Source organism: Phyllobates terribilis, unplaced genomic scaffold, assembly GCF_046119375.1.
Source record: "Phyllobates terribilis strain yellow unplaced genomic scaffold, ASM4611937v1 Scaffold_4__5_contigs__length_816908805, whole genome shotgun sequence".
NCBI lineage: Eukaryota > Metazoa > Chordata > Amphibia > Anura > Dendrobatidae > Phyllobates > Phyllobates terribilis.
Genome location: NW_027362764.1, coordinates 251,004,781 through 251,017,773, shown reverse-complemented (window position 1 = coordinate 251,017,773; position 12,993 = coordinate 251,004,781). Strand labels below are relative to the sequence as shown.

General features: G+C 41.4%; 1 protein-coding gene across 9 annotated transcripts in view; it reads right to left on the bottom strand.

Annotated features, from left to right (window-relative positions):
* Positions 1-12,993, bottom strand: part of COA1 (cytochrome c oxidase assembly factor 1) — a 157,334-nt gene that overhangs the window by 135,678 nt on the left and 8,663 nt on the right. For 4 of the 9 annotated variants that reach the window (XR_012320073.1, XM_073678199.1, XM_073678198.1 and 1 more), the window contains exon 2: positions 7,684-7,747. The exons of 2 other annotated variants lie outside the window; for them this stretch is intronic. The gene's annotated coding sequence lies outside the window, so the exon portion shown is untranslated. The remainder of the gene's footprint in view (positions 1-7,683; positions 7,748-12,993) is intronic. 3 more of the 9 variants (XM_073678204.1, XM_073678201.1, XM_073678202.1) reach the window with 1 other exon arrangement.

The following is a 12,993-nucleotide window of genomic DNA, read 5'->3' as shown; positions in this document are numbered from 1 at the left end:
TCAAAAATCCTGAGGATATAACTTTGGTAGATTTCTATTTATTTCTGAAGATATTGAACAGTCTATGAAAAAAATGAAGGAGTGCCAATAATGGTGAGCAGCACTGTATATCTATTTGCTTAGCTCCATCTGATCTGCGACATGTAGCATATGCAGTGTAACATAGTTCCTTTAAAGGGTTTGTCTGTCCCAAACCGATAAGTCTGCAGTCACTCTGTGTGACTGCAGACTTATGAATCCCCTCAGCACACACACTGTGCACTATGTGGATTCGCTAGTTTCTGAGCCGGGACCGGAGGGTACGTATGAGTTATACATACTCCTGGCCAGAGTCCGCCCAATGGGCACGGATACATTTGTTTGGAGTGAGGCCGTGCCCCCTAGTTGTACACGCCCACTGGACGGCTGCGTCACTAGTCGGGGAGCAGCCTTACTCTATGCCAATGTATGGAGTGAGGCCTCACCCACTGGACGGGCACTTGGCGGGAGTACGTATAACTCATATATACCCTCCGGTCCCGGCTCAGAAACTGGCTAATCCCCCCAGTACATGCACTGGGGGTATTCATAAGTCTATCGATTTGGACCGGACAACCCCTTTAAAGACTCTCTCACACAAGCTTATACATCGGATGAGTGCTATCCGATGTTTTATCCAACAGCACCAACAGTCAATATTATACTATGGGGCAGTGCTGATCAGCGTTTTTAGTCTCATGCCGATTCAGTATGAGAAAAAGTTTGCAGCATGCTGCGAATTGCTGCACAAATCTGATAGCACTCACCCATCCAAGTCTATGGGTGCGTGGAAAACATCGGACTGCACTAGGATGACATTTGAGTACAATCCAATTTCTGTGGACTCACAGAATGGAGAAATTTTTTTCGCGATCTTCTGCTCACCTGTGCTATGATTCTCACATCCATTTCTTTTTTGGATAGGTGATCAATATTAGATGGGGAGAGGCCTCACACCCATCACCACCACCAATCAGGCGTGAGGCCTCTGCAGACCTAATATTGATCACCTATCCTAATAAGACATCAATATTATAATGTTGGAATAGCCTACTAAGACTCTTTTCACACTGTGGGTCCAATTCATCATTTGCGATTTATCAGAGTCACTATTCTTTGCTTTGTGCCAAATTCTTTAAATTGGTGCATGTGGATCAAAAATGCAGCTTTTTAACACCAAAATTTGCAAATCCTTTAAAAAGTTGCAAAAATGCGTCAAATTTAAAATATACGAATAAACCTTAGAGCAGGCAGTGACTGGAGTGCAATGCGCCAAGAAAATGTGACATTTTGTAAAAGTTGCATTTCATGAATTTGTCTCAAACATCTGGATAAGTGAAGTTTCCCAGGAAAAATAAAAAGACTTAAAAAACAAAAACAATTCAAAAAGGGGCACAAAACGTATAGACAATGAGACACAAACACTAAAGCCACTAACAAAGAGCATATTTCTCTAGAAAAGTGGAGGAATAATAATGATGAATTGGGGTCTGCAGTTTCAATGCCAGCCAGATGTTTCTATATGTGTGAAACAGGTTCCACTAAGGCTGGGTTCACATAGCGTTTTTTCCTACTTTCAGTGGCCCTGTTGGGGCTTCTGTCCAAACCCCCTCTCCCTCTCCCGCAAAATGGGATTCTGGCGTATGCACCAACAAGGCCACTGACTATAATGATGCAGACGGGTCACAGTGTGCTTTGTTGTGCATCATTTTTGGCCATATACGCCTAATGGAGGTGGGCGTTAAGACATAGTCTACTAAGTAGGCTCATTTCACGATAATCATCCAGTCTAAACAGGCTGCTGATCACCTGATGAATGAGAAACACTTGTTTGTCAGGTGAAATGATCTTTTTGTGTGTACACAAAGATTATTGTTTCTCGGCAGCACATCTTGCTCAAATCTGCAAGGAAAAATTAAGCAATGTGTAGATGAGCTTTCAGGATTCGCAATCCCTTTGCTGGTACTAGGAAATGCTTCAGTTTTTCTGACAAAACCGTGCAGAAAAAAAAAAAGCGCAAGAAGTGCAGCAAGTAATTAGTGTTCTCGGCAGCACAAGTCTTGTTTACAGAGGACGATGCGCTGCCGAGAACGATGATCTTCTGGGAAAACCAAAAGATCATTTCATCCGATGAATGGGTGTTTTGCTTGTTGATCAGGTGATCGGCAGCGCGTTTAGACTGAAAGCTTATCCTAGGAATGCTGGTTAGTATAACTGCAGTAGCCTCTGTCACATTGCTTGCAGTGCTATAGCAGCTGGGGATGCAGACTGTTACCATCCCCAATAATAAGGCAGCTACATGTATCATCAGTTCTCACCATTGTATCTTAATTCTTAGGTTCTCTACAGTAAGAGTTCAGAACCCACACAACCTATGTAATATGACCTATACCTGGATTAGTGGCAGAAAATTACAATTATATATAAATGACTGTAGTCAGTAATCTCCTCATATGTTACATAATTGAGATTTCTCATTTACTCTATGTGCATTCAATAGACTCCCCCAGCCCCCCATACATGAATCCCCCCACCCGATGATATAGCATCCTGCATTCTTTCTACAGAATTCCAAAATCCAGGAGGTTGAAAAACAAGGTGATTACTGACATCTAGTGGACAGTACACGAAAATCATCAAAAAAAGGGAAGACTTACAATAGAGACTATGCTTTTCTATACTGCAGGATCCAGTAAAGGAAAAAAAAGTATTCGTTACACGGTTAAAGTTTTTTAACATGGAAGTCTATGGATGCCAGGTGCCATAGTCCGTCAGAGCCTCCATTTCATATGTAGGTTGGGAGCTTTACAGATGTACGAATTAAACGGAGGCCATAAATCATAGTGTGAACATCCTCTTAAGGGAAACATGTCATGTCCCCAAATGCTAGTAACCTGCAGATATGGGGTTACTTTGATTTTAATATTCTTCTGAAGCTGTGTGGCCACCACACTGAAGACTGGCCACCAGGAGGAAATGAGCTTTATTCTTCCAGCTTTCAGTCACGGAGGTTTGGAGGCGCAGGTTCAGTCACTGCTCACTAGCAGCTATAAGCACACCCTGGCACATTGGCTGACAGCAGGCTCTGCAGGGCATCCAATCATAAGGCTTCATATACAGTGGCATGTACAAGTTCGGGCACCCCTGGTCAAAATGACTGTTATTGTGAACAGTTAAGCAAGTTGAATATGAAATGATCTCTAAGAGGCCTAAAGTTACAGGTGACACATTTCCTTTGTATTTTAGGCAAAAATAAAATATATATTCAACTTTTACATTTTAAAAATTACAAAATGGAAAATTGGAAGATGCAAAAGTTTGGGCACCCTGCATGGTTAGTACCTAGCAGCACCCCTTTTGCAAGTATCACAGCTTGTAAAAACTTTTTGTAGCAAGCCAAGAGTCTTTAAATTCTTGTTTGAGGGATTTTCATTCATTCTTCCTTGGAAAATTCTTTCAGTTCTGTGAGATTCCTGGGTCGTTTTGCATGCACTTCTATTTTGAGGTCTAGCCATAGGTTTTCAATGATGTTCAGATCAAGGGACTGTGAGGGCCATTGTAAAACCTTCAGTTTGGGCCTTTTGAGGTAGTCCACACATATCTTTGATCATTGTGATCAAAGAGTTCTATTTTAACCTCATCGGTCCACAGGACTTGTTTCCAAAATGCATCAGGCTTGTTTAGATGTTCTTTTGCATACTTCTGATGCTGAATTTTATGGTGAGGATGCAGGAGAGGTTTTCTTCTGATGACTCTTACATGAAGGCCAAATTTGTGCAGCTGTCTCTGAACAGTAGAACAATGTACCACAACTCCAGCATCTGCTAAATCTTTTTCAAGGTCTTTTGCAGTCAAGCGGGAGTTCTGATTTGCCTCTCTAGCAATCCTACGAACAGCTCTCACTGAAATTGTACTTGTTCTTCTAGACCTTATCTTGACCTTCACTGTTCTGGTTAACTGCCATTTCTTAATTACATTTCGAACTGAGGAAAGGACAACTTGAAAACGCTTTGCTATCTTCTTATAGACTACTCCTGCTTTGTGGGCCTCCACCATTATCATTTTCAGAGTGCTAGGCAGCTGCTTAAAAGAACCCATGGCTGTTGTTTTTTGGCACAAAGTTATAGGAGGCTGGGTTTTTATAAAGTTGGGAAATTTGCATCACCTGGCCTTTCCTATTGATGATAGTGAACAAATCATAACCCTGACAGGTTAAATAAGGTCTGAAACCTCGGTCAAAGGTTATCTCAGCACACAAATCTCCAAGGGTGCTCAAACTTTTGCATTGGCCCATTTTTCTTTTTGCAATTTTAAAAATGTAAAAAATAACAATATATATATTTTTTTGCTTAACATACAAAGGAAATGTGTCATCTTTAACTTTAGACCTTTTAGAGATCATTTCATCTTCAACTTTCTTAACCATTCACAATAACAGTAATTTTGACCAAGGGTGCCCAAACTTTTACATGCTACTGTAAATGCTTCAGGAAAAAAACTCCTCAAAAAACTATTTAAATGAGTGTTTACTGAAGCAGTTTCCACTAGAAACTAGTTTAGTCTGCCAAGTTATTATATCCAGCATATACATACAATGTATATATATATATATATTTTCTAGTATAGTGTAAAGTATGCCTCATTTGAATGGTAGTTTATTAACCATTGCAGCTGAGTTTACCCTTGAATTACCTGGGATCACAGTCATTTATATAGTTGTGCTCAAAAGTTTACATACCCTGGCAGAATTTTTCCTTTATTGGCCTTGTTTCAGAGAATATGAATGATAACAAAAAACTTTTTCTCCAATCATGGTTATTGGTTGGGTGAAGCCATTTATTGTCAACCTACTGTGTTTTCTCTTTTTAAATCTTAATGACAACCAAAAACATCCAAATGATCCTGATCAAAAGTTCACATACCCTGGTGATTTTGGCCTGATAACATGCACAGAATTTGACACAAATGGGTTTGAATGGCTACTTAAGGTAACATCCTAACCTGTGACCTGTTTACTTGTAATCAGTGTGTACATAAAAGCTGAGTGAGTTTCTGGGATCCAGACAGACTCTTGCATCTTTCATCCAGCCACTGACGTTTCTGGATTGTGAGTCATGGGGAAAGCAAAAGAATTGTCACGGATCTACGGGAAAAGGTAGTTGAACTGTATAACACAGGAAAGGGATACAAAAAAATATACAAGGAATTGATAATGCCAGTCAGCAGATTTCAAACTGTGATTAACAAATGGAAAATAAGGGGCTCTGTAAAAATCAAACCATGGTCAGGTAGACCAACAAAAATTTCGGCCACAACTGCCAGGAAAATTGTTCAGGATGCAAAGAAAAACCCACAAATAACATCATCTGAAATTCAGGACTCTATGAAAACTAGCACAATAAGGAAGCACTTGAAAAAAAATGGGCGGTGTGGTCGAGTCGCCAGAAGAAAGCCATTACTGTGCAAATGCCACAAAGTATTTCGCCTACAATACGCCAAACAACACAGAGACAAGCCTCAAAACTTCTGGAACAAGGTAATTTGGAGTCATAACACCAAAATTGAACTTTTTGACCACAACCATAAACGTTACATTTGGAGAGAGGCCAACAAGGCCTATGATGAAAGGAACACCATTCCTACAGTAAAGCACGGAGGTGGATCGGTGATGTTTTGGGGATGTGTGAGCTACAAAGGTACAGGAAACTTGGTAAAAGTTGAAGGAAAGATGAATGCAGCATGTTATCAGCAAATACTGCACTCATCAGCCCGGAAGCTGCGCATGGGACATACTTGGACGTTCCAACATGACAATGATTCAAAACACAAGGCCAAGTCGACCTGTCATTGGCTACAGCAGAACAAAGTGAAAGTTCTGGAGTGGCCATCTCAGTCTCCTGACCTCAGTATCATTGAGCCACGCTGGGGAGATCTCAAGCACGCAGTTCATGCTAGACAGCCCAGGAATTTACAGGAACTGGAGGCTTTTTGCCAAGAAGAATGGGAAATCTGAGAAATTAAAGAACCCCATCCACAACTACCACAAAAGACTTCAAGCTGTCATTGATATTAGAGGAGGCAATACATGGTATTAAGAACTGGGGTATGTGAACTTTTGATCAGGGTCATTTGGATGTTTTTGGTTGTCATTAAGATTTAAAAACAGAAAACACAGTAGTTTGACAATAAATGGCTTCACCCAACCAATAACCATGAATGGAGAAAAAGTTTTTTTGTTATCATTCATATTCTCGGAAACAAGGCCAAGAAAGGAAAAATTCTGCTGGGGTATGTAAACTTTTGAGCACAACTGTATATAGGCAAATATAAAAAACAGGTTCTTCATTATGACATATAATGGCATCTACAGCCTGGACACATTCAGTTTGTTTATTAAGCTTCTTAGGCCGATTTCACATTGCATTTTACCCTCATGTCAGTTGCTCTGTTAGGATTTACATCTGAAGCCCTGGAAAATGGGCTTCGAGCGTTGGCAAGGCCATTGACTGCAATGATGCAGATGGAGTCACTTCATGCTCTGTTGGACATCGTTTTCAGCCATATCTGCTTGTTTGAGGTGGGCACCAAAACAAAGTCAATCATGTCTTGAAGCCCGCCTCAATTAGGTGGATACTGCATAAAATTATGTCCAACAGGGTAAACAGTGACTGTCTGCATCTCTACAGTCAACGACTTCATTAGTACCTGCACCTGTCAAATTCACGCTGAGTGGCGGCATTTGCTGCGGCACACATCTTATTACAGTCCTAGACGGAGGTGCACACCACTCCTCACATTAGCCTCAGGTGCATGTTCAATCTATGAACAAACGTGTATGTGAAAAATGTGTGTCTGAATGAGGCCTAAGAATGGGACAAAATGGCAGCAGGTGGGGCTTATATGAAGAAGTCTGAAGCAGGGGCAATAATCGTGTGTGACAGGGTCACAAATATTTCCAAATCTTTATGATATTCTGTGGGTAAAAGCCGCAACATGACTGCTGCATGTGAACGCAGCGTAAGGGTTGGACCAGATGGTAGGGCAAAATTTCTGTGTACCATCATAAGTGGAGAGCTTAGTCCGCGCTTCCACCACCCCGTGTAGTAATACCCTTAAGTGGGAAGCACCAGGAGCAGGGCATTAAAAGAACATCTGATGCAAAGTCACTTAGAGCAAAAACAAAAAGACAGATTCACCACTGTATTTGCACCAGTTTTTTGGAGTGAATATCTCTTAATTAGAGGGTTTTTTCTTATTTGTAGTTTTTTTAAGTTTTCTTTTGTGGTTTAGTTTTTATTATTTTTACATCAATGTGTCTTTTCCAGATGTTTTATAATGATTCATGAAATGTGACTTTTTTAAAAAGTCACAAAAGTTGGAGCAACTCTACTCCTGTCCCTCCTCCCTGGAGTGATTTTATGTACGTCAGTTATTTTGGAGCATTTTTTGCGATGTTTTTGATAAAACTAGTTAAAGACATTAAAAAAAAAAACAATTCTGGACTTTGTGCAAAATTCATGAATCGCGGGCACCATGTTGATGAATATGGCACAAAAAAAGGCAGCGAAAATCACAAGTCAAAATAGAAAAATGACTTAAAAAATCCAAATGATGAATCGGGCCCAAAAGTGTTGTAGAATTAAAAGGGTGATCTGAAAATCTTACCTACGTCAGGAATAATTTTATAGGGGTTTTTCGGCATTAACTCTTTGTACTCTTACGTTTTGGCCTGTGAATAAATAAGAAAATTAGTGTTACTTACTTAAACAAGTTTTCCTTTCATATGTCCTAACTCTTCCTAATATTCAGTTTTCTAATATACTTCTACCTACTCTGCTTCTGTAAGCTCTTCTGTGTGGGTCACATAGTCCTCTGTTGTGATTCTGGCTCTGCTAATTCCGATCTGGGGACTGGAATCGGACGAACTAAGTAGCGCACGTCATTAGTGGGAGAGGAACTACATCTCAGTGAGTGACAGCAATCTGAGCACACTTGCTCAGATTAGACTTCACTTTTCTCCTTTGCACAGATCCTGCTGATGCTTTGAAGTGCCGTCCCTTCAGCTCACAATCGCTGAGCTGTGCTGCTGATCATTAGAAAGCTTATCACAGGGCTTGTCAGTTGAAGAGATAGCACTTCAAAGCTTCAGCAGAGTAAGTCTGTATACGGTGCTGCTCACCATTTTTGGCACCCATTCATTTTTTTCATAGATTGAACAATATCTTCAGAAATAAATTGCAATGTACCAAAGTTATATCCTCAGAATTTTTTCATTAGTGGTCCAAAGTAATACAACAATAAAACATTATTTTTCAAGTTCCATGTTGCAATTTCAAAGAAGAAACAGAGTAAACAACATGTGCAGCAATAAAGGCACTAAGTAATACTTGGTGCACACCCTTTGGCATTGATGACAGCCTCCAAACATTTCTTGTAGCCATCTATAAGCTTCTTGCACTTCTCAGCTGGAATTTTCTCCCACTCTTCCTCTGCAGTTTGTTCAAGCTCTTGAATGTTTGCTGGGTTCTTTTTCCCAATGGAAGTTTTCAGCTCACTCCAAAGATTTTCAATGGGATTGAGGTCAGGACTTATTGCTGGCCATTTTAAAACAGTCCATTTTTTCTTTTTCAACCATTCCTGTGTACTTTTTCATGTGCATGTGTGCTTTGGGTCATGGTCTTGCTGGAGGAACCATGATCTTCGGCTCAAACCAAGATTTTTTACACTGGGTAGGACATTTCGCTCTAAAATCTCTTGACAATTTTCTGCTTTCATGATTCCTGTGATATGGTCAAGGCCTCCAGTACCAGAGGCAGCAATGCAACCCCACAGCATTATGGATCCTCCACCGTGCTTAACTGTTGGTAAGGTGTTCTTTTCCTTATAAGGTTCATTGCGCCGTCTGTAAACAAACTGTTGCTTTGTATTGCCAAAAAGCTCTATTTTTGTTTCATCTGTCCACAGAACATTTTCCCAGAAGGATTGTGGTTTGTTAAGTTACTCTTTGGCAAAGATCAACTGTTCTTTTTTATGAGTTTTCTTCAGCAATGGTTTCTTCCTTGGTCTTCGCCCATAAAGCTCTGCTTCATGATATGCGATCAGGCTTACCTAAACCCATCACTCTAAACGGATCGACTTTCTGGATATCACCCTTGAGGTGGACCATGATTGCCGAATCCAGACTGATGTGTATAGGAAACCGACCGCTGTGAATTCCCTGATACACGCCACTTCGGCTCATGATCTTTCCACTATCAGAGCAGTCCCGGTCGGTCAGTTCCTCAGGATGAGGCGAATCTGCTCTACCAACTCTAATTTTGAGAAACAGGCCGCAGATCTGGCTGAGCGTTTTCATCAACGTGGGTACAGTGACCGATGTATTGGCCGTGGCTACAGGAGAGCCCGAGACACCACTAGGGATCATCTTATCTATCCCTCTACTGCGCCCAAGCATGGGAAATCGGAGAGGATCCGTTACATATTCACATTCAATCATGAGTGGGATACTATGTGGCGGATCCTCTCTCGCCATTGGGAAATACTCAACACGGAGCCCTCCCTGCGGGAGCGAATAGGTGATTTCCCGCTTATGACACCACGACGTTCTCCCACGTTGAGGGACATTTTGGTTGCTAGCCACTATGTCCCCTCCCGGCCTAATCCGTTCGGATCCCGCGGTCCCACGGTGGGGTCATTTCCATGTGGTCATTGTGTCGCCTGCGCTAATGTCCTTCGCTGTACATCATTCCCCAACTATGATGGCTCCCGTCAGTTTGACATAAGCCACTTTATCTCTTGCAGCACCACACATGTGCTTTATTTTGCCACATGTGAGTGCCAATTGATATATAGCGGCTTAACTACTAGGGAGCTTCGAATCAGAGTTCGGGAACATGTACGGGACATTGGCGCAGCACGGACAGCCACGGATCCCCGAGCTGAAGACACTACCCCGGCACTTTAAGGCCGTTCACAACTGCGACCCTCGCTCACTTAAGGTGCGGGGGATTGATAAAGTGTGCCTCGGCTCCCGGGGTGGCAATGCCAAACGCCTTCTGGCACAAAAGGAGGCAAGATGGATCATTACTCTTCACAGCTTGGCACCGCGGGGTCTGAACGAAAACCTAGGCTTTTCATCATTTCTATGATCCATCATGGTGCTGCTCTGCGTCTCAGTTGTACTATTATTTTTCCTATGATTTAATTGATACTGGGATGAGTGACACTGACTCAGGGGTGTTTGATATCTTAATAGTTTAGTTGGTTTACATATAAGTTTTTTTGCTCTCTTGTGGTCCCTGCTATACAATATACACCTACAGTGGCAGGGCGTGCATATGTGGGTTGCCCACTTTTAAAAATTTTTTAATTCTTTTTATTTTTATTAATCTTTTTTCTTTCACCTTTTTGATTTTAGTGTCTTTATAACTATGGTCCCTATTCCGGCTCTGATGTCTTCACTCTTTTGAAAGCGCCTATGAATCAAAATAAAGAGGAATGACTGACCAGCCCTGATGGATTTAACTGACTGCCCACTTTTTGCCATGAGACTCAATCCTGTGAATTCCTGTATCTTATTATATGAATTTTTTATCATATTTACATTGACTTTTGTGTCTAATATATATGATGTTATGGATTTGTGCTTATTTAAGATTTGGATGTATAGCTATGGTGATGGCAGGATGTGGCTTTATAAGGTGGGCGGTGCGCATGCGCGGGGCTACTTACCCTCCTACGGTCCCGCGTGTTTGTCTCCATGGCGTCGGCGACGCTCCGGGTGTTGTTTTGTCAGCGCTTCCGGGGCGTTGCCGCTGTCCTGACGGACACGGCGGGGAGCGGAACGTTGTGGTGGTCCCCGCGCATGCGCCGGATATGCCTTCCGGTCGGCGGCCATCTTCTTCCGGTCACATGACTGAACATGTGACCATTTGAGCGCTATATTTAAAAAGGTGCCGGTATTTGGACCAGCGACGCCTCTTGAGAAAGCATATCACGCGAAACGCGCGTCGAGGCTTGCGGGCCCCACACCTGCTCGCTCCTGCTCCGTTGGACCACTCCCTGACCTCTCTCTTCCCCTCTTCTTGAACAATTATTGATATCTATACGGGTGAGTTACTCATTTCTGAGGCAATACATATCTGGGATATCCCTCCTAATGTTTGATGCTTGTAGCTGTTTATATATATATACACATTGTATTTCCAGATTGCCATTGACTCTTAGAGTAACATACTCTTTGCTCCCACCCCAATGTCTTACTATTTATAGAGACTTGGCTAGCCTTGTGCTTTGGGAAGACCTTTTTACTTGGTGTTTGTATCAGGATTTTTTCATGAGCACTTATTTGTATAGGTACTTTCTTCTGGCTTAAGCATGACTATGGCCATTTTTTCATATGCCTTTCTACCTTGACATGTTCTGCGACTCACATGTACTTGAGACATGTATCCTTTTAATGTGACTCTTCTATTCTTAATAAAGTTTTTTCTATTTGATGCCATGTACTCAGTTTCCTCCAGTTTTTGTATTTAGTGTGCGGCGTATGATACTTGTCGAAAACATGACCCCAGACTACTGTTCCAGGTTGGCCTTCAGGTCTTTGGATGTTTAACATGGTGTTTTTCCACCATTCACACCAACCTTTGAAGACATCTTTTGTCAATTTTCCTCTTTCCCCCACGTCCAGGGAGGTTCTTGACGGTTCTATGTGCTTGGCAAACATCTTAATAACATTGCGCACTGTTGAAATTAGGATACCAAGATCTTTGGAGATGGCCTCATATCCTTTGGAAGTCTTGTGTTTGCCAATAATAGCAGTTCTGATGTCCTCAGATAGCTCATTTGTATTCACCATTGTGACAAAGGAACAGGGCAAACAATGAGGATTTTTAAAACACTGAAGTTATCATTCATTGGCTAATTCATGTCAAATGGGCACCGACAATCACAGGACAATCTCTTTTGTGATTTACCACAGGTGAGTCAAAATGTGTTTCCATACTAAATTAATGTAAAGGGTGCCAATACCAGTGCACAGCAATCTTTAGGTTTTTCTATTTTTCACCATTATTTTTGGTTTTAAATTATTGTTTATCATTTGCTGTTTTGTATTTCACACCAGTGCTCTATACAAAAAAATTGTTTCACTTGATTCATTTTTTTCAGGAGATAATCCACATTATGTACTTAAACTTCATGGTTGCCAATAACAATGAGCAGGACTGTATATTCGCATGACTGCTGAACCCAGTGATGGCCTGCAGTGGTCACATGCTGTAGTTGTGTCAACAAAAATTCAGGGCAGAGGCGGAGAGATCGAGGGTAACATTATGTGTACACACCATCTTTTAACAAAAGGCGAGTTCTTTAACCGCATTATACTTGCATGAAAATAGCAAGACAATTGCATGACACTCGCCCGACTTTTCAGTCCAGATATCGGAACATTTTTTTTCACACAGATGAGTGCGAGCCCTAAAGGAACTTATAGGAAAAATGTTTTTGAAAGAGGATAACCCCTTTCATGACCTATCCCATGGATCTGTTATGTGCCTGGATCATCCCTTTAACTTTTTTTTTCTTTACTCTAAAGGATTGATATGTGCAAAAATATGAAAATAAGCCTTAGGGTATGTGCACATGATGTTTTAGTCAGGCGTGTGTGCTCTGAAACCCACCCTAAAATCACTTAAAAGATTGAGCATTTCTATGTAAAAACTTCTTGCTGTGCACATATTCAGGCTTTTGAGCATCTTTTAACTGCTTCCTGTTTCGGAAGAAGCCAAGCAGTTAAAAGAAGTGACCCAAAGACCACTAGTAAGATGTCAGAAGCTAAATAAAGAAGATTATGGGAAGCGCATAAAGACAGGTCTAGCTTGCTACATCTAGATGGCAAGCTGAATTGCTGCATGATGTAACTATACAGCCTGCCATCCAGCAGAGATACTGAACTGCGGGTGCTTGCGTAGCTAA